General features: G+C 48.6%; 2 protein-coding genes across 3 annotated transcripts in view; both read left to right on the top strand.

Annotated features, from left to right (window-relative positions):
- The window catches only part of LOC142590626 (eukaryotic translation initiation factor 3 subunit D-like), a 68,673-nt gene extending 58,634 nt beyond the window's left edge, over positions 1–10,039 (top strand). The window contains exon 13 of the mRNA XM_075702963.1: positions 9,937–10,039. The gene's annotated coding sequence lies outside the window, so the exon portion shown is untranslated. The remainder of the gene's footprint in view (positions 1–9,936) is intronic.
- Positions 10,040–17,258: 7,219 nt separating this feature from the next.
- Positions 17,259–27,539, top strand: part of LOC142590625 (MIF4G domain-containing protein-like) — a 159,905-nt gene continuing 149,624 nt past the window's right edge. The window contains exon 1 of one of the 2 annotated variants that reach the window (XM_075702961.1): positions 17,259–17,593. The gene's annotated coding sequence lies outside the window, so the exon portion shown is untranslated. The remainder of the gene's footprint in view (positions 17,594–27,539) is intronic. The other variant, XM_075702960.1, reaches the window with a different exon arrangement.

Here is a 27,539-nt window from a genome sequence, read left to right as displayed (position 1 = left end):
CCCAGAGACTACCTTTAAATAAAGTACGCCGTTTGTCATATATTTGCCTTGACTCACTTTCATTTGACTCGCTCTTGCATATTTTGCAGAACTCCTACTTTTTATGGGTGCTTTCTGTTGCGACTGTAATTTCAGTGCAATTACTCACAATACGCGACTGGTAACTAATGCTCCTGCACAATACATTAGAACAAAGAACAGCCTCATTGAGATTTTCACCTAGCCATTGCATTCGTACAAAAATGTAAACAAGGTTCTTGAATGACAAAGTTTCATTAAAATATTTGTCCTCAACGTGTTCATTTCAGGGTCTTTACGTATTTCACATAAGCGGCATGCACTGCTTTGCTGGTTTCGAACTGATATAGTTCTAAAATTTGTGTGATATTTTCTTTACTTATTAAATAGACAAAAAACATAAAAGCTTGATATCAGTTATCTCGGGTACAATTTTTGGGACATACAAGTATCTTTGATGAAAAACATACATACATACATACATAGATACATACATACATACATACATACATACATACATACATACATACATACATACATACATATTCTTTGATGAAAAAAATACATATTTTACTTGTCTTCCTAGTGCATAGCGTTCAGATTCGTTTGCAGCATCTTTGGCAGTGGCAGTGCGGTTATTATTCATGTATTTGATCCCTCGACAAATTCCATAACAAGGAGGCCGAGACGCAACATTACCCCCCCCCCCCCCCCCCCCTGAACGAAATTTCTGGCTACACCACTGGTATGAGCTACACAACAGACACTGTTCCATCTATTATCTATGCCTGTGAGAACAACAAATATAGCGTCCTTGAATTGGGCAGCAGTACTTATCAACTTGTGGACATGAGTTTAGCCAATGAAATGCTTTAACAGATTAAATTTATAGCAGATGAAAGGGATGATGAAGCCAATGAAAGCTTGTGAGGAATGAACTCTTTACTGAAGTGTATAATTAACTGTGAATTCAGGTTAAATCTGCTTTTACCTTCATCTCTGCATAACAATAACAAAATAGAATAGCGAGCTGAAGAAAGAAGTTGCATCCTAGTATAATGTATAATGAATGCAATTTTTCAGAAAGTATTAACCCATGTAGCTTTTTGTTCTGTTAACTGCATGCAGAGCTTGCTCTTTGCACCAGAGCAGTAAGTCACTGCCCCAAAGCACTGTTTCCCTGCCCCAAAGAGCACATTTTTCTGCTCCGAACTGCAATCTTTTCTCTTCCGAAAGACCAAGTGCTGCTTTCATCACTGTGAACCATATCCTGTAACAGAAGTTGGTTGCACCTCAGCATTTAGGGTACCTGTTTTCGCGCGTGTGACAGATATGAAACGCCATGTTTACAAGAACTATTTGCACAGTTTTGCATTTCTTCCAGTAATGTGGCACTTCTGTGGGGCTTTCAAAATGAATACACTCGTAGTGTTGTGGAAGAAAGTGCACTTTATTGTGACGATTATGTTTATGCGTCAGCTTAGTGTTAATTTTAAACATTTTTTTTTATGGTGTGTGAGTCAATGCATTTTTGTCTTTGCACCTGTCATTCCCAGCATATCTGCAGTGTACTTGTCAAGGGATTTATCATTCTTTCTTTTACATAGAGGTACATGTCATTGCAAGCCAGCAATCATTGTGCCTATGTTCTCAACTACAAAAGGTTGTACAGACCAGGACATCTTGTCACACAAAAAAAATTTTATTTCTACTTTTTTTTTTCTTACTGCTTTCTACACGTAGAGAAAGCCAGATTATAGTGCAGGGATAGAAGTGCTGCGCCAGCCTGCGCCAAAGCACTAATTTCAAGTGACGTTTCCAAATTTATCAGGATGGTGCTCGTTCAGTGGCAATCACACAGCTGTAGACGTGCTGATTATCCGCATTTGGTACCTTATTGAATGTAATAAAAAACTGAGATAAGCGGTATGACAAGGTAGCTGTCCTTGCTTATTTTCACTTCATCCTCTTTTTCTCTTCTCTGCCAACCTTTTCTCTTCTTCTGCCTTACACTCCCCCTCTTCAAACTTTCACCCCCTCCTGGGGTGATAGGGAAGGACGTTGCTAACAGCTGCAGCCACTAATTCTCCACTGTTCATATACCCAACAGTCTTGAGTTCACCTTGCTGCACACACGTTGTCATGACCTGGAATGGACCGTCAGTTCCTGGTAGCCCCTTTCAGAAAAGAACGAAGTTGTTTAACTTGATATCAGGTATATGTCCATGATGTCTGCTGTCGAACTGGTGTTTCATCGCTTCGCGATACCTGTTGTGCATACCTGTTGTGCTTTTGGACAGGCTTTGGTCATTTCATTAGCTGCAGTTTGTGTGAAATTCCAAGCTCCTGGTCGACGGGCAGTTTCGGTGCTTCACCATACACAATGAAATGTGGGCCACAGCCAAGGCTTGTGGTATGTGTCCTGTTAAGGTGTGCAACGGCTGCTTCTAGGCAGTACTTCCATCCTCCTCGAAAATTTGGGTATGTTGACATAAACTGCTTTATGTTGCGGATAACTTGCTCCGCCAGTCCATTGGCTTAGAGGTGATATGGAGAGCAGCGCTGCAGCACAACCCCGCGACTGTCTGCCCACAGCTGAAACTTGTTGCTCATGAATGCATGTCCATTGTCAGAGACTACGACCTTCAGCTTCGAAATCATCGCTCGGTCAAGGAGGGCAATAACACTACAGTAGAACCTTGTTAATTCGAAGTCCGTCGGACCGCGAAAAATCATCGATTTAACCGGGTTTTCAAATTATCAAAAATGGACTAAAAACGAAAAATAAACGTACGAAATGTGGCTGTATCAACACTGCACCTTTATTTCGCCTGAAAAACGGCTACTTTAAGTACGTCATCGATGTGTGACTGCTTGGCGCGGTAGTTAGCCGCACCGTCGGCTGCGTCCTCCAGTCTGTTTACAGTGCCGATGCCTCCTTTACTAGATGCCCGCTGCGTTGCTCGCTTTCCCATTGTAGCAGCGTTTCCCTTAGTTCAGCATAAATTCCCTGAGGCGGCGCTCGTTGCCTTTTCAATTTCCGGTGGATGTGGCAGCAGCGGCTGAATGCTTCCGCCGGCACGTTATATGCGCGGGCGTCTGGTAAAGGGCCGTTTATAGTCCGACGTAACGTTCGCGCGCGCGCACGCTATGTCACGTCGGCGAAAACGTCACCTCTATAGTCGGGCGCGCCGGCACAGCCAACGTAACCGCCGGCTTCCGACGCGCCCCAACGGGCCCGGCGCCGATATGGCTCCTGAGCCATTCGCGCGTCGGAGTCGGCGCAACTCTCGCACCCCAATGCATTGCGCGCGAAGAAAAAGGCGCCAACACAACTCCGCAGGCGGCTTTTGCGGACGGCGCGCGACTTGGCGAACGTTCTGCGCATGCTCCGAACATAGCAGCCGAAGGCGCGCGCATTCAAGTATAGAGGGGATGGCACACGGAGGAAGGAAACTCAGGAGAGGCCCTGACGTCACTCTTTGTGAAGCTAAAGTGAAGCCGGAAGTCACTCTTTGTGAAGCTAAAGTGAAGCCGGAAGTTGGCGTTGTTCATGGCGTTGCTCCGCCTATCGGGCCAGCTCTCCTCTCTTGTTTACATTTTTCATGAAACCACGCCGCGGTGCGTGCAACCGTGCTGCTCGGACCCACTCGCTCCGCAGCAATACTAAACAATCGCTAGCACGTTAGCATGATTCCGCCAAATAGGGCAACATTTCCTGCGGATATTCCTTCGTCCGTTGCCATTGCCATGGCACGGTACATTGCGTAGAGCGTTGCATGCGCGTTCATTTCACGAACTTTAGTTCCTCGTGTCCCACCTGGCCACAGCAACATCCGGGAAAGCACGGTCTAGATAACGGAGCGCAACAAAACACAGAGACCAACGGAAACCTTCCCGCTCGGCGCATTTGCCACGGTACGAAACCTACAGAGCAACATGTGTGAGCGCACAGAACCAAAACAGAGCCGCCATTGTGGCCCGAAAGGCGTTGCCGCCACGTCAAAGAAATGAAAAATCAGCTAAAAAGAGGAGAACCTACTATGTCACTTCTTCCACACTTTTCTCCTAACGCGCGGAGGAGGTAGGGCCTCTCCTCAGTTTCCTTCCTCCATGGGATGGCATCTCGGCTGGCGCAGCGCAACCGACGTAGCGTGACTGACCGCGAACGACGCTCGCCCGCGCGCCGATAACATCGGACTATAAACGTAGCAAGCCTTATCACGGGCCTCCGAGATGGTGACAGATGCCATGGTAATCTGCCGCAGCAAGTGATGTAAGTTGCAGGCGTTCGCCATGAGAAGCGCTCATTGCCTTTTCACGGAGACGAGAAAAGGGAGAGGGCACGGAACCGAGTTTACCAGACAACGCGGCAGGCATCTAGTAAAGGAGCCATTGACACTGCGCAGCAGTTCACAGTTACCGCCGCTACACTCCACAAAACTGCGCACAGTGTTCGCCGGAAACAGAAGGTTGATTTAAAGTGCCGCCTGGCTGCCACTCCGGCAACTATACTGGCCTCAAAGACTGGCACACTAACTTTTTTTGTTGCGGATCACGGAGGCCATGGTTTAAACTGACTTATTATCCGGATATGGGCACGCTGGCTGTTCAATTTATCCGGCAAAATTTGCATTCGAACTGTTGGGACCGCCGAAAACCTTCGAATTACGCGGGATTTCGAATAAACTGAGTTCGAATTAACGAGGTTTTACTGTATATGTATCTTCTTTACCGGGCCATGCAGCTACTATTCTTGTGCATTGGTCGATTGCCACTAGAAATGACTGTTTGCCGCACACCTTTGCTCTTCTTTTTTTTTTTCAACTTGGCAAAATCCACATGCACTGCCTCATTGACCTGCACAAGTGGCATGGCCGAACATAGTTGCCTACATCCCTCTTCATATTCTTCCATGTGAACCTCTGTGGAAGCTTATTATAGGTTCGCCAGAAACCATCATGACCGCCAGAGTCGGGAGTGTCATGGTACATGTGGAGCGCTTTTGAAATGAGGGCCTCTGGCATAACGAACCTTCTGTTGGCAAACTGTAGACAGTCACATAGTTTCGTCATGTTTAGCACTTCATGTAAAACTTTGATCGCCAGTCTAGATAACGCATCTGCATCCGTCAACCCCGTCGTTTATCCAGTGGACCAGCTTTCCTCTTGGCTCCGACTGATTGAGGAGATAGGTCAGAGCCTGATGATCCTTATAGAGGTTGAATTTTCTCACATCTATGTGCGATCTAAAATGTCGCAGTGCCACGAGGACGGCAAGGGCTTCTTTCTTCGTCACAGAGTAGTTGAGCTGAGAAGAGTTAAACGTGCAGGAATAGTACCCAACGACTCGGAAGTTGTCGATGTAGTGGAGAACTGCAGTCCCTCTGATACAGTACTGCCCCTGTGCCTTAGTGTGATGCATCTGTGTTCATCTCGAACGGCAGGCTGAAGTCGGGTAGAGTTAATACTGGGTCAGATGAGATGCGGTGCACTGGTTCTTGATAAACTACATCACAATCATCTGACCAAATAAAAGAAACATCCATTTTTGTCAGATAAGTCAGGCACTTTGTCATCTTTGCAAAATCCTTAATAAAAGCCCTGAAGCGGCCTGCTAGTCCAAGAAAAACTCGCAGCGAATGAAGGTCATGTGGCTTCGTAAGTGTGGAAATCCTATGTACAGACTCATTTTTGGTGCTTTTGGTAGCACCGTCAAACACTCTACCATGAAAAATGACCTTCGGCTGAAAGAAATCACTCTTCTTTTCATTTATCTTCAGATCTGCATTGCTGAGTGCTTGTAGGACTTTCGCCAGGTATTCAGTGTGCTCCTGCTTATACTTCAAATACACAATGATGTTATCAATGTAAACATTGCACAAAATTTAGATATATGGCTTTAGGACATTGTTCATCATCATCTGGAACCGTGCGGGTGAGTTCTTCCAGCCAGAAGGTAGTCTGTTATATTCGTATATGTCGAACGGTGTCGCGAAGGCGGAAAACTTTTTAGTGTCCTCTGACAGTGGCACCTGCCAGTATTTACACAAGTTGAAGCGAGAAAAGATCCTACAGCCCCCAGTTCCGTTGATGATTTCGTCGACAAGTGGCATTGGAAATGAAAATAAGTCAGTCTGTTTGTTGACCTGCCTGTAATCGGTACAGAGACAAAAGATGCCATCTCCTTAGGAGCAGTGGTGATCGGAGAAGCAAAGGCAGAGGTTGATAGGCAGATTACACCGGCATCAGGCATCTTCTATATTTCTTCCTTCAACCAATGTTTCTTCTCTCGCGACATATTGTAAGCTTTGCGTTTCACTAGTCTTGTCGCGAAGTTCAAACGGTACTTTGATGTGGCCTTTGGATATCCCTCGATCCACATTAGCTCTGGATACAGCTTGATAACATCCGCTGCTGTAGTGTGCTTCCGTTGAAGTTCAGCAAGTGAAACCATTTGGCAGTCATTCCGAATAGTGACTTCTCCACTTCAGTAGAGGTTAAGTCGTAGCTGTTGCATGACTGGGTGAGACAAGAGCAACTGATATTTTACTCCATCGAGTACGAGAGCCTTAGTTATGGTGCTTTTTCCTTCGCATGTGATCAACACTTCCGCCCACTCATTGTACGTCTGTTTCCTGCCGTCCTAACCATACACCATCACAGGACAAGGTTCCACAATGCTTAGGTCCGGAATTTCGCTCTTCTTTACAACTGTTATCAAAGCTCCGCTATTTACTGAAGCCTTGATGTCCCTTCCATTTGCTTACACAGAAATGTACACAAGCGTGGCACGGTCGGCGAGGAAGATGGTCTCTTGAGAGGAGAGAGGGTGACCTCCCAATGTCAACTTGGTCATATTTCTACACTGCAGTCTGTCATCTTCATTGGATGAAGTAATGTAGCCGTTAGAAACGCTCTCTTGATGTTGTAGAGTGCATAAATCTTTAATATTTTTAAGCAAGTCATCAACAGTATGCGGCGTTCTTAGTTGGACATCATGCTGCATGCTCTTAGGCAGTCCTAATAACATTCAGAGGTACAAGCGGCGAGTCCGATAACGTGAAGTCAGCAGCATGAAGCAGCCTCCTCTTCTCAAAAAAATATATTCTACCAGAGGGCCGGAATTATATTTGAAAGCTATAGCGCTGCCCAGCTCTGGAGCTTGTTCTCGGAGAAAGACAAAAAAAACTGTCTCTCCACTGAGCCCACGGCCGGTGCGCTCTTTCTGCGGTTCTCAAGTCATGCCAGGTTTTCACTATGCCTCATAGGTACAAGCGCATATTCATAACCTTGTCAAGGTCTTGTTGCCAACTATTTTGGTCACACGCGTACTCATAGAAACTCGGCCAGGCTAGTATTTGTTGCTGGCGTTCACTGTTTCTCTGCTCGAGTTCCATTATACGATGAAAAATGTCTTGCGCATTCTTAGATATTTGGCCTTGTTCGTTCATGCTGATCATGCATGGTTACATTATACCACCAATAGCAAAAGGTCGTCTTCGTGAGCGTTCTGAACAAGGGATCAGTGCTCACCCATTACAGCAAACCGTCCTCCGTGGAAAAAGCTTGCCATGCTCGCATGCCTGTCGCCGTCCGCGCAGGTTTGGGTGACATCCAGGCACATGGCCCTCGGTAAAACGAAGGGGATGAGGTGTATAACACAGGTTCCTATCCTGCCAACTACGGCAAATTTGTAATAAAACTGAGATAAGTCAGTTTGACAAGGTAGCTATCCTTGTTTATTTTCACTTCGTCCTCTTCTTCTCTCCCAACCTTTTCTCTTCTTCTACCTTACATTGAATAAGGTAATAAATTCACTAACATTAAGTATTACTTGCTTGTTCGCAATAAAAAAGAAAAAAAACTTGACTAGCATTAACGCAAGCCTGCCAACATAGAGTGGGCGCTGTTCATGGAAATCCCTGGTTTATTTTTTTCTTGGCAACAGTTAGTTGGAACATCCGGTATGTAATTTAATAGTGGTTTCTGAGAAACCTGTATGGGTTCCCTTTGTAGCGTCGTGCTGCAGTCGAGTGGATGGCAATTTTTCTCTGTCATCAATTTTACTCGCCTTGCAGGCTTCCGTAGAACTGATCTGCCGTGATCCAATAGTGTTCTGCAAAGTAAAATAAGGAACGCTTTACTTCATATGCCTGTATTTCACTCATATTGACCTTTACCAAGCTGCTCCAAAACAGACAATTCAAGCTCCAAACCTGCTCCAATGTGGCAAATTTGATGCTCCCAGAGCTGCTCCAAAACTTCCTTGACGGCTTCTGCCCCTGTATTGCCATTTCTTCAGTTGTACTATAAATAGCTGGCAAGACTGCTGTCGATGCATCTTTTTTTCTCAAAAAGCTTTCCGGCCAAGTTGCGTCTCATTTGCTCATTACTCCAGTATTGTTGCACGCGTCCCATCACAGTTTTCCAAAGACTCCAGAGCTTTTAATGCAATTAGCATTCTTAACCTAGTGTGCTGCTGCTGTCTGCAGTCTAGTCCCCTAAACATCATTTTCACTCGTGAAACAAGAAAGGAAATCGCTTGGCTGACTGCACTCTTCTAGCTGGCAGTGATAAAAATGATTTAAAGCCTGAACAAGGCACCTATGCAATCATGCCATAGTTCACTCAAAGTCGGTTATGCTGAACTGCAATTCGATGGTGTCGGCAGGACAAAACTGACCGCAGTTGGGAGGCCGTGTTTAGTGAAACGTTCATTGCGGTGTAGACCTGTGGTCTGCGGTGGTGCTATGGTGCGTGGGTGTATTGATGTGATTAGCATTCTTGGCCTACTGTGTTAATATTGCACTTTTTCCACCATGAGTGTGAACCGACTCGCCCAGCTTTCCGCTTTGCTTAGCCTACTTGCCCTGCTAAGGTAGTAAGTATAGCTGTCTAGCAATATGGTTTTTCACTGCGTTGTGTGCTTGAATGCCAATCACATTAATGTTGACAGTCATCGTGAGATGGGTTCGACTGTGATTTTTTTTCACACCATGACGTTGTTTCATACAAAAATGGTGCTCCCTGTTTGAGTGATGCCAAGCCTGTCAAGGCGCTTCCGTTGCTAAAAGCACCTGACATGCTGTCACAATGGCGCAAACTTTGCAAGCAACTATATACTCCATTTCGTACTTTAGAACACAACGCTACGGAGGTGTGCAGTCTATAAGTGTCACTCTGTGCATTTTGCAATACAGTTGTTTATGACCTGTAACACTTTCTGCTTCCTATATTGCTACAACTTGCAGATGTTACGGTTAAGTCAAATGACGTATTGTGCACCATTGTGCTTTTAGCATGCAGCATGCTATGTTTTGGTTGTGAGTGCAAGTGGTACACTGTGGCTGCAGAAACAGGTCACTTTGCTCATTTGGTGGTAAATAGGTTCAGATCTATGACACCTTCCATGTCATGAACGCGTTATATGTTCTGGCACAAAAGTACTAGACTTAACGTTGCTTCAAATTACCTGACGCATACGTACATTTTTCTTTCATGTAAGATGCACCACTTTAGGATTTGAACGCGAGCGTGAGAGAAGTGTTTCCAGCTTTCGTAGCGACCTTTGCGCATTGGCTAGGATATTCTAGGATGTTCTCTAAATTCAACTTCGGGCCGAAACAACTGCAATGTTTGAGCTGTGGCCTCAATGCAATGCCACTTCAGTTTGCGTGCCGCCATGCCTGCCATTTAACATCCCATATTTTTCGTTTAATTTTTTATGCAACTGCATTTCAGTGTAGCCTAAGTGGATTGATTTGGTGGAATGAGTAGCCAGAATGCCCGATGTAACGCCCATTTGCGAGAAAGCTTTTTTTCTTGTTTTAATTCTGGAAGCTGTATATAGTTATTAATTGCTTAATGTCTTCATTGTAAGTAAATCTTTGTTCCTACCCTTTCTTTTGCATTTTAGGTATTGCAGCGAAGGTGGACTTGCCATTTGAGAAAACGAAACTGCCATGTTTGGCCATGTCTTGAAATGTTGTAATAAAGTTATCTTGGGCAAAACTTGTTCACATGGGTTTAAAGTTTGTAGTTCTTCATTCAGTGCACATACAGTCAACACCTGATTGAACACCATTGTGTCAGTGTCGTACTCATAGAAAAAAAAAACTTGTTAAAACATAACAAGACTGGAAAATGGAGACTTGGAAGCGACCAAGAGTGGTTGCAGTGCAACTGTGTTGCCTGTAGGCCCACTGCTGCACCTTGATCACCACCTTAGTTCTCTTGTAATTTGCCTTCAGGTAAGTTAGCCAACAAGGTGTACTAGCAGTGTTGAATATGCAAAAAACAAAAGTAAGTCTTGGCACAGGAATGAAAATTCAGGATTGGTAGTTAGCCTCTAGAATCTGTGCAAGACTGTCTTTATCTAGGCCATTTATCACAGGGGACCTTGATCATGAGAAGGAAACTTGCAGTATAAAAATGGGGTGAAGTGCATGCGGCAGGCATTACCAAATCATAAACGGCGGCTTACCGCTATCCTTGAAAAGTGTACAACCACTGCATTTTACAGGTACTAATCTATGGAGCAGGAATGTGGAGGTTAACAAAGAATATCGAGAAGTTAAGGTTTGTGCGAGGAGTGATGGAGTTAAATTTTATGAAGACCTGACTCCAGTTGCTATCCAAAAATATGTTTAGCATGCTTTAAGAGGTGGCTACTTACGGCACTGTGCTCTCCTTACTACCTTGCCTTACCGGTACGTGGGAGAGAACCCGTACTTCAAGTGCCACTTTGTGAAGGACCAGTTCAGCGTGGTACGACCACCTCTGGTGACAGATGCTGCATTCTAGTGACTTAAGAAAAAAAAAACAAAATAATATATGTAGCGGGATATTGGTTTTCACGAAAGCTTGTGATCAGATTGGGTGCAAATGGTGATTGAAATGGTGCATCCGTGGAGAAGGCGAAAGTTGGCAAGGTGTGCACTGGCCTACTTCGTTTAACATAGAAGAGATACCAGGCAAACTAAAATGAGAGAAATGCAGTTAATGCCATTTGTTTGTCATTTCCTTCGTCAATCTTTGCATACTGTTATTCCTTGTAAGGTGTCAGAAGTAGGCCTACGCTACATAGGCTGTGCCTAGGCTGAGTCGTATTGGCGGCGAGGAGTTACGGAGTCGCCATCTATCGGAAGCGCCTCGCTGGCGTAGTATTAGGGATTACGTGGCGCGCTCCTCATAGGTTTTGCTGTCAGCGCTCACTGGAAACACTACGCGCGAGCTCTCCCGGATATTTCTGTAAGTACTTTCGAAACGAGAGAAGTTTTTTTACTGTCTGAATAATAATCTTGGGCAAACTGAAAGCACAGAATCGTTTACAGACGCTATCTCTTTACCGATTACGTAGTACAGTGAACGCCACTGCGCGCGGTCGCCGCGATGGGGTCTCCCGAACCGGCTTCTTGCGTGAAAGGTAGGTAAACGCTGAGAGCAAACTATGTTAAATATGTACTTATAGTGTTTCTATAACTAAATGGAGCGTAATAGAATGAAGCCTCAGTGCAGCGATCGCACAGATTCGCAGCGACCGACTGCGCGTCTGCATGCTTGTCCGCGTACTGTTTCGCTTTCACCGCGTGCGCGTTTACGCGCCGTGCCACGAGCTTTAGGCCGCAGAATATGAGCATTTGACAGTATACAAGCAACCATTGTTGCGTGGGCGCTATCAGAGTTATTCAAAAATAATTTCATTGTAGAGGCTTCGACGCCTGCGGGGACTGTGATGTGCCGTCGCGACGATTCAATGTTTTTTTTTCTTCTAAATTCTTGGACGTTTCAATATTATTTCTCGAGTTGCACCGCACTGTATGTTTATCGGTGTTCTCTGCGTGCGATTTCCCGCTGCTTCTTCTTTTTTTTTTTTTTTTTGTAATCCAGTGCATTAAACCATAACACAAACATGACCATATGCCATGCTTTTTTTAAGGTGCTTCTTACCGCTCCCTTTCCACTCCAGTGAATTTGCCAGTATCTATAGCATCGACAAGTTCATAGACCAAACCGTCATGACATTAGTCGGGCAGCGGACTCGGGCGAGCGTCTCAGTGCGCGTTTTCCGAACATCGTAGACCCGGCGCTGTAGCAGAAATCTTCCTCGCGTCTGTGCTTGCTGCATACCCGAGTTGTAGCCGATGACTGTTTGCCGGTTTTATGTTTCGCGAGCCAAGCATTACGCAGCTTCTTGTCCTACGGCTCACACCGGGCTCCGTTGCGTAAGTCCGGCACTGCGGCACCGAGCAGTAGCCTACCATGTTGCGCTCCTTCAAAGGCAGCCACTACCTATTGAAGTGCTTTCAAGCGTTGTTAAGGAGACACTCGAAGCGGGAAAATCTCGCCACTAAATGAGGACCGCAGCGTCGAGGGAATTTAAGCTCGTTTTCCGCTCGCTTCGGCGCTCCCGAAGCAGCCGACGCGGCCGCTATGTCCACGTGATCCCCAATAGCACGTCACGCCGACGGTAGCGCCAGCTTTTCCAGTGGTGGAGCTCGAGGCCAATATTCAAGGAGCAAAAGCCCCCAGATTTTCTCTCTCGCGCCCGCTCTACCTACTAGCAATTCTAAAAACGCTACCCTGTCCGATCGGAAAAAAACGCAGCCAGGCGAAAATCGAGAGAGATAGTGATTTAAAGAAAGACGCTTCATTCTGTACGTCGGAAGTGGAAGGAGCGCCTCGCGCGCTCACCAGGCGTCGCGCCGATCGATTTCCCTCCGACTTCAGGCAGCTGGTTGGTTTTTGCGTATTTTTGCTTTTCCATGGAGCGTCCGTCGCGCGGACGCGCTGAAGCGACGGAATGCGGCTGTTTGGGCTGCTTTGGCCGCGCACTTTCGGGCTATCTACACATGAAAGGGACGCCGTTGATCATTGCAGCCGGAATTTGAATGTTTAAGAGTACAAATTTGTGTAAACTTGGTTTTTGTCTACAAACTTCAGTGAGGTACTCACGAAACAGATAATGATAAGTGCGGTGCAGTTTTCTTACCAACCCGATCGAAGGTTGCACGGCGCAAAATAGCGTGTGCATTGTACTGCTTTTGTTATTGTCTTTTTTGTGTGTGTGGTGTCACCCATATGGGTTCGGGTATAGGGGATGAAACGGTTTCTCGTTCGCGGAGCCCGAAGCTCATTCATCATCATCAGCCTGGTTACGCCCACTGCAGGGCAAAGGCCTCTCCCATACTTCTCCAACTACTCCGGTCATGTACTAATTGTGGCCATGCCATGCCTGCAAACTTCTTAATCTCATCCGCCCACCTAACTTTCTGTCGCCCCCTGCTACGCTTCCCTTCCCTTGGGATCCAGTCCGTAACCCTTAATCCCAAGGGACGGGAAGCTCATTCTTTCGTTTCTTTTTCGCTGTACGCGTGCTCGTGAAGTTTGGTTTAAAAAAATTAAATTATGGGGTTTTACGTGCGAAAACCACTTTCTGATTATGAGGCACGCCATAGTGGAGGACTCCGGAAATTTTGACCACCTGGGGTTCTTTAACTTTGGTTTTGTGCTTCGGTCAGGAGTCGCCCCTGCTCTACTACAACCGTAAGTCCCTTCTGATCGAGTGCCTTGAGGGAAAAGAGCGACGACAGACGCCGACCATGCCTGGTATTCTGGATGTTTGCATCTGTGTGGGCCCAGGCGGCACACGGAATGCCTAGGGCATCGAGAACGAGAGCCGCCGATAGGCCCATTTGACGCCAAATAACGATAATTCTATCCTCTCCGGCTGCATTACTAAACGATTGTTGTTGGAGGAGGCTTTAAAATAGGAACTGAATAATAGGAAATGAATAACCCCAATGTGTTTTTACACAAAGTAAACTGTTCGACATGCTGTTGGAAAACCACAGAACATTCTGCAACGCCTGCGCTCCGCTAGAGTGTACTAGAATGGGGGAGTGGGTCCAACGGAGGCCACGGCAAGCGGCGCGAGTGATCAAAAAACGTTGAAATTTGCGGTGGCGCTGCAGTCGCCTTCTAAAAGTTCCTAGCTGCTGTCATTCAGGCCAATCCGGCGGCCCGGCGGAACCACGTCTACCGGCGGTGGTCACGGCGGCGCCGAGCTGTCGTCTGCTCGTCGCGCCGCCGTCTACTGAACAGACCGTTGTGCTTGTGTTTGTTTCGTCAATTTTTGTTCCTATTATGTGCGAAAAAAAATAATACAATAAAACTACTGCTTTGCCATGAATTGAGGTTCCTCGCTTCGGTCAAACGATGTTTACGCGCGCAGACTTTTCTTTTTTGCTAATAACTCCACTCAAACGCAACACAACTTATACGCACCAAAGCGCCTTCCACACGCTCGCATTTGTCTATGCATGGTTTGTCTCGTAACTTGACGACTTAGAGTGTTCGAAGAATGGGATGATGAGCACACCTCGGCGAAAGAACTACTGTTGTATAGTGGGTTGCAAAACCGTATACAGCAGATTGAGAGGTCAGGCCAAGCTCTCGCTCTTCGGAGTCCCTAAAGAAGAAGAAAGTCGACGCGTGCGGGAGCTCAATCTTCAACGCACCGATCGGCCCTTTGGAAATCACCGACTCCATTTGTGAGCTGCACCTGGATGCAAAGTACATACTGAGGCATTATGTGCATATCATCGAAGGCCAGGAAGTATCTACACGGCGTGGAAAGCCTGCACTTCGGCCTGATGCGGTACCCACAATCTTTTGCCGTATTTTCGGGAGTATCTCTACGAGCAGCCTACACCCGAGCAGTTCACGCGAAAGAGAACGGCCTCATATGCAACAGATGAAGGCCGGTCATGAAAGAGAACGCTCCCGCTCTCAGTTGAACCGTCATTCAGATTGGAGGCATGTGACAATGGAAACCTGCGCGAGCTCGAAGACATAGACAACCGATAACATGCTTCCTAATACAAGCAAATATAAACAATGTGTTTTGCCTTATTCACCCGGAGGATCTGGAAAACCAACTACATCTCAGGCGTATGACGCATAAAAATAGGGAAGAAAACGGCTATACCATAAATAATTTCAAAGCACACAACCTACAAAAGAAATGTGCTGCACGTGCGTAATGAATAATGTGACCCATATGCTCCCTAAATGTCAAATTGCTGCCGTTATTAGGGCATCGGGGAAATTTTGTTAGCATTCAATATATCGCCTTGAGAAAGGAAGAAAACAAAGGTTTACGCAATTTCATTTGACCCCTAATTATGCCACACAGTTCATTTATTCCTGTACCTCATCCCATTACTGCATATGATTCCCATTTCTTCGAAAGATGAGCTCTGCATTTCGTTATCTCTTGACACAGTGAAGCACGCACATAAGGTTTAAAAAGGAACGCAAACGCGATCCATCTGACTGCGTGGCTCCGGCTAATGCTCGGTCATCCTCGAACGCAACCGCAACGCTGCGTTCGACCGCGACCGTGCTTCTGTTCGGCACGACCGGCGCGCCGGTGGCGCAATCTGGATTTTCAATAAAAATGCCTCAGCGCGGGGCCCTCGTTCGACCCACTCTCCCAATCTTGTACACTCTAGCTAGCTCTAGCTCCGCCATGAGCTCCGCGGTTACTGTACCCATAGAGTTTTCTACAAAAATGTTTGTAGGAAACTCTGACTGTACCGACACTCTCCTCCTCCGCCTTCACTCCTCGTTTTTCCTCTCTTTCACGCTCCCTCCTCAACCGTGGCGCCGCCTTCACTGCTCGAGCGTAGCAACGGCGCCAACATACGCTCCTCGCCACTCCGTAGACGCTTCTCGAGCAAAAATGGCGCTGATGCAAGGCGCGAGGGCCCACGTGATGCTATTAGGCCAATAGTGACGCGGCGTCGGCCTCGGCCAGAGCGCGCGAGGAGGAGGCGGCATTCTTCAAAGCGTGACACTACGAAGTTTAAGGGGTTTTAAGTGCCACCGCTCAACGTAGCCAGACGGCGCAAAGCCAGCCCGCTAAAACGCTTACTGCTCAATGATATGTGCGGAAATCGCATGTAAGCGCCTCTATGAAACCTTTTGCCAAGTTAAGTCATTAACAAATAATACAATAAAAATATTATTTACTGTTTTTATTTCTTATCCGAAAACACATATTCCTAGAGTCTGACAACACTGACAGACACGCGGCGAGCGCGCGGCCTGTTTTTTCGCTGACGACAGCGAACGTCGTCCCGCCGCGTCTGTTTGTGCCGGGTGAAAATCGCCATGAAAGTTCGCTCCAAGCATCCTGGGCCGAGTCCGGCCGAAAGAGTCCCTTTTGAGAGGGTGCCGTGGAGTGCAAAGCTATCAAAACGTGGTGAATGCAACATTCTGAAACCATATCGGGCCTTGCTACTTTGATCTTAATGTGTCGTGCTACGACGATATGAACAGGCCGACATAGGCTTGAAAGGACGCATTGATTGAGGAGGCTTGGCTTATGCAAAGTGCCAGCCTGCAAAATGACCAGCAGGCAGCAGCACGAAGTTAGTCTTGGGAAGTATTGTTCCACAACTCAGTATGCACATAAGCTCTTTGTAGTGTGTGCTTGAACAGCATTTGTGTGGTGTCATAAATGTCACACCATTCTTGCATCGCTAGGTCACCCTTTGTTTAGAAACGGCTCTCAAAACCAATTAGTTGGAGCCTCCGGCTCCTTTAGAATACGATGTTAATCATATATCGCATGCCTTGTAAATTTGGACTTGGATGACTGAGGCCATCCGTCGGTCAGTGCTAATCAGAAGAGATAACAGAGGTGGTAGGGGTGATCACCTCATTTTAGATGTTTGCTGAGAGTATGTACAGGTGAGGGAAAAGTGGTGGTAGTAATATCTTCGGAAAGGAATAGGGCGCAGAGCGCCCCTCTCCTGCCTTCTTGGGACCCGTCAGTGATGGGAACGCCTCTATCGTAGGTCTTTCTACGGATGATTCTTCCGTTAGCATAAACTAACACATTGAATTAAGTCGTAAATTGGATGTTGAAGTAGCGACTCCTGGCGCCTCTAATGGTAGTTGCCTCTAAGTCAAAGCAGCGACAACCGTTATGGGAGGACGCCACGCAACGTGCAGTTGCAAATGGGAGCTTTTTCGGTTTCTGCTGCTTCGGCGTGCCGAGAGGATGCGCGCCCAGCGCGCGTCAAGGCTTATTCGCGTTGCGCAAAAGCAAACGAAAATGCGAACAACTGCGCAAAGAAACGTCGGCGCGGGGGAGCGTGAATAGTGACCGAGGGAAAGGGAGGGAGGGCGTAACGGGAAGAGGAGGCGGAGAGAGCCGCCATCGCTCTCCGCCAGCAGCGGCATCGGCGCGGCGGCAGTTTCCGAACGCGGCGCGCTCGGTCGCAGGCGGAAGGGTGGCAGTGCCAGTGCGAAGGGATATGGCGGCCGCTGCGCCCAGCCGACGACCACGAAGCTAGTCAACCGCATCTCAACGCGCACCACTCCTCACCTGCGGCGGCGGCCGTCCCCAACAAAGCCCGAAAAGAAAAACGAAACCGCCCCGCGGCGTCGCTTGCAACAGCAAGGGGACCCAGCAGCCTCGCGCGACGCCGGGAAGAAGACGACGCACGGCGCGCAAGCCTGCGGTGCGGAGGCACCCAAATAACGACGACCTTCTGAAATCGGTGAGTCCTTTGCTGCTCGGACGCATCGTCGCGCGCGTCTGGTGCGTGCGAGTATTCGGGGAGGAGTCATCTGCTGCTCGACTGAGCGGTGCCTCTCTCCTCGTCGTCTGCGTCTAGCGTACGCCGTCTGCCACTCCAGTCTCGTCGTCTGCTGCGGTCGTCTGCACTACGAGGATACGGCTGTGTGTTCTGCTACGCTGGTGACGTTCGCGTTGTGAGTATGTGCGCGCACTTAACGGACTCCCCGTGGCGCGCTGCAGCATCACAGCGCTGCGGTGACGTCCGGAGGAGGAAGAGGGGCGTGCAGGAGGACTCTGCTGCTGCTTTTTGGCAATGGCGGAGGGGCTGGAGCTCGTGGCTTTTTTTGAGACGTCCCGCTCCCTTTTGGGAACGCCGAGGGGCAGCAGACGTCACCATGAAAGCAAAAAATGAAAGCATAGTTCTGCAGGGGCGAGCTCTTTTTTTTTTTTTTCCCGCTGAGACGACAAAGCGCGTGGCCGGTGATTTCTTGAGACTAGGCATACTCGTACAGTCCCTGCTTGAAACGTCGCCTACGACCGTAGTATACGAAGGGTGTTTCGGGCACGGATTTCTAGAATTAACGTAAAGGGGCAACAGTCGCCTAAACGAGGCTTCAACTTTTCGCTGTCGCATTTTATGCGCGAGCGGGACATGTGCTTGGAATTTCGGAGGTAAACCGAATTATCACCTATATCCAATACCTAACTTTCCTGGCAAGGCGTAGAATGAACTATACTCGTGAGCGTTGTTTGCTCTTGTACTGTTGTCATTGCACAGCCGCGTTCTTTCTGAAGCGAAACCTTTCGTTCGTCGATCTGATGTGGATCTGATGTGCGGAGCGACTCACATTTGTGGTGTTCTACGCGTATAGATCCGCTCGAGTACCGGCGGCGAAAACCGCAAATACTGGCCGTAACATTTAGTAGCGCGCGCGATGGAGCTTCGGAGCTATAGCAGTGCATTTGATAAGGTTTCCTTCTTTTCGTGCGAGTACGTGCACTTAGGCATCACGCTACTGCTCTTCTGTGCCTTTTGTGTTTCGTCGCGTACTTATCGCATTGCGCCGCTTGTTCCAAGCTTCCGTGAAATCTTTCTTTGCGCAGAGAAGATAAGAATTTGAACGTTTTCGCGCATGCACTGTGCGGCTCTGAACGCGCCGTGGCAGCTTACAATGCCCTGGATCGAACCCGCTACCTCGTACGCCACATTTGGATGAGGGAGCAATGCAAAAGCGCTTGTGTGTGCTTATGTGCGCGTTAAAGAACCCCCAGGGAGTGCAAATTAATCGGCAGCCGCTCACTGCAGCGTGCCTCAAACAGATCGTAGTTTCGGCACGTGTAAGCTGAGAATAATAATAAATATAAATTTTATCATAAGCAACAAACATGATGATGGATTGGCAGCTTGACAAAATAAAAGCACAAGCCGCCATAAATTGCGGCTACATGATGCCATGCACATAAACAGCAGTGAGCGAAAACGTGTTAGCAATGCTGACTTACATAACTGAGTAGATCGCGACAGTTGTGAAGGAAGACTTCATGTACTCGACGCAACGAAAAAAGACTGCTCGCAAAAGCTATAATGTCAGATCAATGAAATGGCGGGAGAAAAAGCTGAACGAGATTAAGGGTGTTTGAAATGATTCATCGAAAGTCGCACGCTCCCCAATTGAAACCTGTTTTTCTGTCCAACTTGTTAAGGAATGTGGGTAACTTGTTTTCTAATGGTTGTTGGCCATATCTTGTTTTCTATGTTCGCACTCTTTAAGGTTCATTATTCTCAGAGTATACGCAGCTATATTGTCTGCAAGATGAGCTAGGTTCCGCATAAAGGACGGGCTTTCTTTCTTTTCTTTTTTTTTACAAGTTTCACAAACTACTGTTGCAGCCTGGTAACTTGCTAAATTTCGTATCTGCGGAACAAAGGAGTGCGCAGTATAACTATAGAAACATCTAATTAAAAAAAAAAATTTAATGGTGTAGCACAAAGGTGGTACGCGTTCAGTCTGCCCGAGTTTGTGATTAAAGTCTCAAATGGTTGCTTGCATTCACCGCATACGGGGTTTCTAACGCAACTTTTCCCAAAATTTAGAAATTTGCAAGTGCCGCGCAGCTGGACAGAACCAAGGCAACGTTTGCCGCCGCTTGGAGGAAGTCGGACTATTTTTCGTATGTCGCAGGCTTTCTTCCAGGCTTGCAAAATATTTCTGCAGCGTGTATTGAACAATATAAAGCTAGATCAGAAAACTTTGATGGTCCAGAGTATCCTCATTGCCACTCTTGCTCTGAATATAATATTTAAGTTTATTAATAACTTAATATTCAAGCAGGCGAAAAGGGAAAAAAAATCGGCGGAACGCGTCTCGCGATGTCTGTCGACGCGTTTAGCATTGAATCAGCATAGCGACGCAACTTAATTATTGCCGGCACCGAAACGAGCTTACGACACAGGGGCGTGTGCTGCAGCTTGATTCCTCCTCTTGAGCGCTTCCCTAAGAACACTCGGCGCTGTTGCGACTGGGAGTTTTGAAGACGTGGAATTCACTTTGCCCGTGGAGGAGACGTGATGCTGGGCCCGATATTCGGGACGTTTCACAAACACGTTTATACTTCCGAGAAAATTCAAAGTAATACGCAAAAAGTTCATCAAGTTGCAGCAGCCGCCGACTCCCGCCGTCCGTTGCTCCTTTTATGCCCCGCGTGGTCATTTTTCAGTCGCCTCCGCCAATCCGGCGCCAGGAGACCAATGACGTCAGGTGCCGCCAATCCGGAGGTCTGTTGCCGTTTCCCTCCGAAGGAAGTTTTGTCGTAAACGTACGCACATCGTTGGACACAAACAGAGGAAGGGCGACTCCGATCGCTGGCTCCGATCGTACACTGACCGCGTCTCCGGCGTGGACTTGCCAATTCGTGCGGCTCACAAGTGATGCTCGTATCCTTGCTAATTGCCCAAACATCTCTTGACCGAGGTACTCCCGTGTTGGCCATAAATCATCCGTTTTGAGAACCATTTTGACGAGGCCATCGGCGCGTTCGCCATAATCGCGTTAACCGTGACCGGAGGTTGTCGCGGGGTGAACGGCCGTAGAGTTACTGCATATGCTACCAAAGGTAGCAGAGTTGCGCGTAGGTCCGCCATCTTGCCTGGGAAGCAACCAAATCTATGCGGCGAAGCCGCACTTTGCTTTTGCAGGCGACATGCCTACCGTATCGTCGATCGACCGTGGACGCTATTGCATCGCTTGTGGACTGCTTTTCCGCCTAATCGCAAACAAAGTGCATCGAAACAGCTGACTGAAAAGATCTTCAAGAAAAAGGCGCCGAGATCGGTCCCCACCGAAGCTTAGGCCAAGCGTATCCGCCGAGTCCGTCTGCATGTTCTCGGCGCGTCTAGGCTCAGGAATCAAGAAGTCTAACAAGGATAAATCACCATATTTCAGCTTTCGCATCAGTGTTCTTAAATAAACTATTTTTTCATGTTTACAGTGCCAGCACAAGTAGCGATGAGCGCCGATGTGACGCGTCATAAACACAGGTATATATGTGCTGTCGCCGAAGGCTCACAGCCCTAGCCTGCGCTTCTGTGACGAAGATCTATGGATAGACAGACGTGTCAACTGAAAAGCATCACTGAACTAAGGAAACATTGCATATCCTTTGCGTGAAGAACAAGAAACGGCTATCCAAAGCGGTAGTAGCAGCCCATACAGCGTCCCGGGTCGGCGGTTCATTTAGGATTTTTTTCGAAGTTAAAATGCCAATCGCAAGTGAAAATCGGTGGCACTTCCGAGCATGAATATGGACAGCAAAATTTTGTTTCCGGTGCAGGCGCGAGTTCTAGTTGCTGGGCGTCCGCCATGACTGACGCATCTCTGTGGAACTAAAACTGCTTCTCGGTCCTTGACGTGGAAATTATGCGCCCACGTTCGGCTCCTGGCGTGGCGTAGTGGTAAAGCACCGGGCTTGGGATTTGTAGGTCCGACGATGGAGTCCTGAGGTCGGAGCTCATTTATTTTTACGTTTTTTTTTCTTTTTTATTGCACCAAAACGATTTCTGTTCTCAAAAAATATATATACGGTGTCCAGGCACCGCGTATTTAACGCGCTAGAGCTGTTTTTCGTACCAGTACCCAGCGCCTCCCAGTTCGCCGCGCCTGCCCAGCGCCCCAGCATCCAGCGCTCCGCACTGGGCCCATGATCCGGCGCTGCACTGGACACTGGATACTGGGTTTTGCAATAGGCATACCTGCTTATGTGCCAAAGCTCTCAACGTGTAGGCAGTCTTAGATATTACTGGTGAATCAATGACCAACCATTCGTATTTCGACTCTGGTACCCCGTTAAATTTGCTGTAGAAACGTACCCACCTACTAGCAGGCACTGGATATCAGCCACACCTGCAAGTGCCACTTCATTATGTGCCTTTTCACTGCAGGGATTCCAAAAGTAACCTTCTGTGGGAGTGTAGTGAAAGTTTTTTCTCTCAGAGGATTGACATAGCTACATTACGGGTAATAATGCAAAACACAGTTAGGCCCTTACCGTATGGTAAATAACGACATTAATTCCTCGTGCATCCTGCTTCACATAAGCAGTAGTAGATGAAATATCTTTACTTGGTAGTGTAACCTCTTTTATGTTCAGAAACAACAACCCAAGCAGTGCATAATTATCATGAAAATGTGAGCTGGCTTTTTTATGACAGTTCTGTGAATGCAGTGTGGTGCATGGGATTGAATTGGATCGAATAAAAAGCTTTTCCGCTTACAGAGCGATTCGTGCAGTCGGGAGCAGAGCACCCGGTCATTATATCATCCCGACGGGACTGCGAGGACACAGCGATGAACCAATTGTTAGATGCGCTGCGCACGTTGTGTCGTTGCTCCGCAGCTAACCCGCACGCGAACAGCGAACGCCAAAATCGGACGGATTCGCTTTGAATTTGATTGGCGATAACTTGTGTGAATCCAGTTCGCTGCAGCGGCGGCGTCGGGAAATACAAAAATTGGCCCAGGCATCTGCTTCGCCGCAATGCACGGTTGCTTGCCTACCACGTGATGACGTTCTGCCAATAGAGGCGCTAGCGGCGTGATAAAACAGACGCGCAACTCCGCTACCTTTGGTAGCATATACAGTAACTCTAAACGGCCGATCATAACAGCGCCATCTAGCGTTGCCGCAGCGAAGCCGGCCTGCACATGGCTTCGAAAAATGTATGGCGCGCAGGCGCTTGCGAACCACAGAGGAAGGAAAATACTATGAGGGAGCATCACGTGAAAACTTTGAAGCCTAGTCATAAAAAAAAAATTAAGAGGAGTGGGATGATGGGAAATAGGCCCTCACGTGATAGGCAAGTGGTAGCTTTAGTCGGCTCGCTTTGGCTGCGTCTGCTGCGCGGGTTTTGGGATATGCGCTCATGTTCGGCGTGGCAAACGCACGGCACGTTTAGTGAAGGAATTCAAGTGTATGAATCAGTCGAGTCTGCGTAACGTCAGTCAGGTGAAGCACCGAACCGCCACGCGGCTCGCCGCTGAAGCAAGCAGCGGAGAGGCGCCAATGCAGCAACGAACCAAGGCGTCGGCATGGTGCCCAACAACCCGCCACGAGCACCTGACGGACGACTGGTCGCGTTTCGCGCCGGTTTCAGGGAAACGAGGAAACTTTTCGCCGTGCAAACGTGTGGTGGAAACCAAGCCGCCTTTCCGACGGCGATTCGTCGCGTCTGGGAGCATCTTCTGGGAAACAATATGATGTATTTCGCCCCTGCAAACATGTGCAGGCGCTCAAGCGAGCGTCCGCGGCCATATTTGACGCTGTGCCGGCCCGCTGTTATGGCAGACGGCCCCAGTCGACGTTGTCGTTCTCCTCAATGCCTTCTGCCTCTCAGCAGAAAGGCGAAAACTCAATAGGCACGCCTCAACAGCGTAAGGTCGTCGCACCACACAATCTTACAAAATAGTGCGCGTAAATCTCAAGGAAAGGTGATTTCGGCGTTTAGAGTGCAGCGTATTGCTATTTATGTCTTTCAAAACGAAAGATGCACGGCAGAACCTTTTACTAAGCAAACACGCGACAAATAACTTTCCTGCGAAAGAGCTTGTCTTATAGGCGCAAGGCAGGTAAACAAAAATTAGCAAGAAAATGCGCACCTGAGTTCCAGGTACACAACAGCCGATTTGACGAAGCAATAGAGCACGCTCGGGCAGGCATATACTCTGGACGGGTCTCGAGGTGTGAGCGCCGACTAACTGGGCTGGTAAGCGCAGGTGACGCTTCTAAAATTTTGTCGCCGCGGGTCTGGCTCCGCAGTCTTTCTCCACGTTTCAAGGCAACGTATTTGAAGCGAGGAACGACGCCCGCGGTAACCCACGCGTTGATGGCGGGCGCCACTAGGCCGCTAATCGTTACCAGGTACGAAACAAACACGGATGGTCCGGCAACCAATGTGGGCCTCTTCCTACCCGAAAGGCGCCAGGCCCCGGCGAGTGGGATGAGCGGCTTCAGAGGAGGTGCCGAGGTTAGTGGAATCACGTGATGCTCCCTCCTAGGTTTTTTTTCATTCCTCCATGGTCCGAACGCCGAGAAACGCGTCATGCGGCAACCGGGCTACTCATTTGCACTTCTTTTTGGACACGCTGCGCCATCTAGTGGAACCACCGAGAAGTCCGTGTGTGATCTCCGAGACGAAAAGCCTAGCGCGCCGGTGCCGGCGTATGCTGACAATTGTTCGCTTGCTTGCCGCAACACTCAGTCACACATATTCAGAAACCCAAGGTTGCGAGAGGCTCATTGGAGAGTGACACACACCGAGGAGATTTGTGGCGCACCCTGCTTAAGCGTCGGTTTGCTGTCCTAGAGGAACCCCTGTGACGAGTGTTGGACTGCGCTCAGCAGTAGGAAACTCTACTTCCTGTATGACGTCATTCCCTTCTGCATGGCGTCGTACGTCCTCTAGCCCAGTTTCGAAACAGCTCGCGGGCGTAAGTTTTATAGAGACGCTGCATTCACCGAAAAAAGGCGCCAGCAACACGGTTCCGCGTGGTCCCGTATGCGTTTCTTTGTCGACCTGAATGAGATCGTCGACAGCCTGGGCGATTGATCCGCGCGTCCAGCCGTGACGCTTTGTGGGACCGTTTGTTGGCGTGCCTCATGCGCGGAAAGGTTGAGTGGTCATTTGGCATGGCGGCGAGTTGGCCAACTTGCTCCTGCGCCTGGACGCGCGTCTTCGCGCACGCTGTAACGCTGTGCCTGCTGCCTTGCCGCTCTCCTGTGCATTCCTTCTTTCACGCACGCTCGTGCTTGATAGCGCACGGCTAGGTGCTCGAAAAGCTTTGCCAGCACACTTGACATTTGGAGGATAAACATATCGCCCGTTCGCCCTCCCGTTCTATTGGGGCACATACGAAGCCCGAAAAACTCTCCAGACCGTTAATTCTTCGTTACACGGTTATACGTTCACGACGCGACAAAACTGAAACAAGCGCCGCAATTGAAGCCGCTCCGTTAACATTTTCCGCAAAATCAGTTCGATCCGACAGACGTCTTATTGAAGGGAAAATAGCGGGCACTATATATAGCGGGGAGGAGAGGAGCACCCTGCACCGCGTACTTGACCCTCATACGCACGGGTAGGCACCAGAGCCCTGCTGTGCTGTTCAAAGGTGATGCTGGGCTCGATGACCGCCTTTGAATGCGCGGTGAAGGCAGTTACGAGTGCCACGCATCACGTGTTGTCCACTTCCTTTCTCCTTCACTTCATTGCCCCTCCCCCAGTATAGGGTAGCAGACCAGGCGCAACGGCTAACGCCCATGCCTTTGTCTCCCATCAGAAAGAAAAGCACTGAGTGGCACAATAAACGGCGTTTCTTCTCGTCATTTTGTTTTTCTCACCGGTCGGTGTTCCTCTCGTCTCCGTTAACCAGTGCGCGTTGCAGATAGCGCAGAAACAACGGACGCACACCAAGTAGCCCAATTCATCACTCTGTTAGATGACACCCGCCGTGGTTGCTCAGTGGCTATGGTGTTGGGCTGCTGAGCACGAGGTCGCGGGATCGAATCCCGGCCACGGCGGCCGCATTTCGATGGGGGCGAAATGCGAAAACACCCGTGTGCTTAGATTTAGGTGCACGTTAAAGAACCCCAGGCGGTCAAAATTTCCGGAGTCCTCCACTACGGCGTGCCTCATAATCAGAAAGTGGTTTTGGCACGTAAAACCCCAAATATTATTATTATTATTATCTGTTAGATGACACGTGACGTTGCTACAGCACAGTCGGGGTTCGTACACACCCTCGAAATCCGTGAGAAGCCTTGAATTTAGGATTCAAGTGCCCCTAAATTCGCTCGAAAGTATGCGTGCTCCTCGAATTGCTTAATCGAAAACTGTGGCACTGGGGCGACTTTTGAAAGTTCAGTGTATTACAACAAACTCCGCGCAGGAGCTGTGCCGCGTACACTGTCCCACAATCCTGGACGTTTTCTTCTGCGAGAGTCGCTGAACGATTGCAGTGTGGCGTGTCCGCCGCGCGCAGTGACGGGCTTCTTTAAATGGCCGTCGACGTCACAGTCAGATCGAGCGACCAAGCCGTGTCACCATTTTGTTCTTTTCCTGGTTGATTCACAGCCGTCACGGCTCGGTTTTCGGGCCCTAGGCATTTGCCTGAAGGAAAGCAAGCTTGGGCCGTCTGGCATTAACGTATCTTTGATTGAAGTCGGACGGTACCGACCACAGTGCATTGACGTCATTGCAATGGGAAAATCTGCTTTAAGCGCAGCCTGAAGAGCGTGTATCCCACTTATCTGCAAGAAAACTGCGACCAAGAACATTTCACTGTTTATGACTGTATGAGTACGGTTTGCTTTTTTGCCTCCTTGAATTTAGCCTTCGGCATAATTGAAATGCTTGTTCTGCACGAACCCTTACAAGCCAACTGCATGCGCACACACAGTGTACGCAGTTGAGCCCGTCGTTTGCCTCTGACCGTCGGCCGCGCATGCGTCTCCCGTCGCGACGACCGCGTTTCGATGCGGGCCAAGTGCGAAAAACGCCCGCGCACTTAAATTCGTAGGTGCTCCTGAGAACCCCGGCTGGCCGAAATTAATCCCTCAACCACGGCGTACGTAAAAATCCACTGCGCAGTTTTGGGACGTTAAACTGCGCAATTTAAATCGATGTTTTTTTGTTTATTTGTTCCCTCCCGGCCGGTTTCCTTGATTTGGACTGCTTCACGTGGCTTCGGAAACCTGAGGTCGAGCTACGTCCGAGCTTTGCTTCTTCCGTTGTGAGTGAGGCCTTATATCGATACCTTACTGCAATACAACCACAATATAACGGATCCGGATAGAGGGAGTTAATAAACGCGGTAAAGCTCACTGACCGATACTCACGAATTCAAAATAACTCCCTCGCATAACGAACTGCACGTTGTATATATACCACGGGTCAATGAGAAATTTGTAGACCACCCGGAAAAATTTCTCATGCAGCTTTCAGTTCCTCAATACGCGCTACTTTTTCCAAGCCCGAGAGTCCGCGAAATTTTCGAAACTTTGCGTGTGTCGACATGTTAAACTATGTTTAGCCCGTCAGTTACGTAGCCCGGCCGTTCTCGTCTCGTACAGTCACAAGCGGTCCGGGACGAGATGTCAAACCCCCAGCTTTCGAACGCAGGCGCAGCGACGCAATTCCATGCGCGCTCCCGCGAGCGACTCGGATCGGCTCGCTTATTACGGGTATGACACGCGTCCCGGCGGGAAGGAATTCGCGGCGTCTCGCCAATTTCCTCTGTCGAGCGCCAGGTGCTTCGCGTCCGGCACTCGCGCATTCAGCCGCGCGCTTCAAGTTCCAGCGTCTGGCAACCGTCGTGCCGTAGTCTGTCTTTCGCGTAGACGCGCGTGCACGCATTGGTGCAGAAGTGCGCGCA

Source organism: Dermacentor variabilis, chromosome 8 (assembly GCF_050947875.1).
Source record: "Dermacentor variabilis isolate Ectoservices chromosome 8, ASM5094787v1, whole genome shotgun sequence".
Taxonomy (NCBI): Eukaryota; Metazoa; Arthropoda; class Arachnida; order Ixodida; family Ixodidae; genus Dermacentor; species Dermacentor variabilis.
The sequence above is the reverse complement of the archived record's forward strand: the minus strand, read 5'-3'. Positions and strand labels throughout refer to the sequence as shown.